Below are 1,814 nucleotides of genomic sequence, written 5' to 3' on the forward strand. Positions count from 1 at the left end.
GCCCCCCACTTCTCTTCGCACCGCCCCATTGTCCGTGCTCGGGCCCTGCCCAGGTACCGGGTCCTGCCTCTAGACCCGCCCCTCTCCGGATCCTGTTTCCGGACCTTCCCCGCCCCTTCCCCACGCCCCGCGCTTCCCCTGTCCCCGCTCCTGTTTCTCGCCTGGAGCTTGCTCCTCGCTCGGCTTCTGCTCCTCGTCCCGCCCCTTATAGACCCACCCTTCCCCCTCATCCTGGGGGAGCTGTTCTTCCGAAGCCAGCTCCTTGCCCCGCCCCCTCCTATGGCCCCGCCCCTTCTCTTTAGAGACGCTTTCTTTGCCTTGGGAACTCTCCTAGCCACTGGTCTTCCCCTCGCTCCGCACCCTCTCCTCGTCCTGCAACTTCTCCTCGTTCCTTGTCGGCGCTACCTTGTCAGTCAGCACTTTCTTGATCCTCACCTTCCCCCTGAACCCCGACACCTTTTCGCCCCCTCCCTTTTCACCACCCCTTTCCATTCCCTGGACAGCCTGGCTCTACGCTCCGCCTCTTCTAGCCCCGACCCTATTCATCGCCCCGCTTCTTCTCTTAGCCTCTCCCGACTCCTCGCCCCGCCCTTTCTCCGCCCCGCCCCTCCTGTGCCCAGTCCCTGGACTGTCCTCCTTTTCCCCAGCCTTTCCCCTCCTCGCCTCCCCCCTCCCCTCCCCTTCTTAACCCCGCCCCCCCACCCTTCCCTCCCAGGCATGACCCCAGGCACCTCCCTCTTCTCCCCGCCCCGTGGTACCAGTCTCTAAGTTGAACCGGTCAACCGTCACTCGGCCGCTCCAGTCCCGCCCCTCTTGCCCGGTCTCAAAATGGCCGCCTACACTTCCACAACCGACTTCTGCCTTTCTCGAGGCACGCCTGCCTCGCCCGCCTGTCTCCATGGTAACGCGCACCCCAACCAGCGCCTACGGCTTGCGGGGCGGAGGGAGGGCGGTGCTCAACACCCAGTAGCGCGGGGCCTGGCCGGCAGAGGGTGCTGGGGACGAAGTTTGCGATGGGAAGCCCTTCAAGGAGTTCCTATTGGTGGTTCTCGCCTACTTGTCTTTCTACCCAATCAGACATTGATATCACAATTCTAGTGAAAAACAATTTGGTCTCCATATGGGAATTAATCTGACTGCGGCTTAACACCCTTCTCTACAGAACAGGGACAAAGGCAGCCATCTCATAGAGCTGTTTCGGGAAGCCAATAAGATAGCACGTGAAGAATGCCTGGCACAAGTAAATATTCAATAAGTTAACAGTTTTCATTGTTATTCTGATGCCTAACAGTTAAGGACTCAGACCATGACTTTTTTTTTTTTTCGGGGATACTAGTTCCCCGACCAGGGATTGAACCTGGGCCCTCTGCAATGAAAGTGTGGAGTCCTAACCACTGGACCGCCAGGGAATTCCCCAGACCATGATTTTTTGATGAACTGCAAAGCTGACTTTACTCTAAACCCCAGTGGTTTTCAAACCTTAGCATGCATTAGACTCACCAAAAGAGCTTGTTAAAACAGGTTGTTGGGCTCCACACCCAGGGGTTTTGATTCAGTAAGTTTTGAGATGGGGCTGGAGAATTTGTATTTCCAGCAAGATTCCAGGTGATGCTGATACTAATGGTCTGGGGACAACACTCTGGGAACCTTCCATGACTCCCCAGGACCCCAGGGAAACATCCAAACTCAATTGTTTTCCAGAGCCCTGCATAATCTCATCCCTGTAGTCCTTCCTAGCCCAGGCACCTTTTCTCCCTCTGTAGTCCAAAGCCTAGTCACACGGAGCGACTTGAATATCCTTGATCAAGCATGCT

Source organism: Lagenorhynchus albirostris, chromosome 19, assembly GCF_949774975.1.
Source record: "Lagenorhynchus albirostris chromosome 19, mLagAlb1.1, whole genome shotgun sequence".
Taxonomy (NCBI): domain Eukaryota; kingdom Metazoa; phylum Chordata; class Mammalia; order Artiodactyla; family Delphinidae; genus Lagenorhynchus; species Lagenorhynchus albirostris.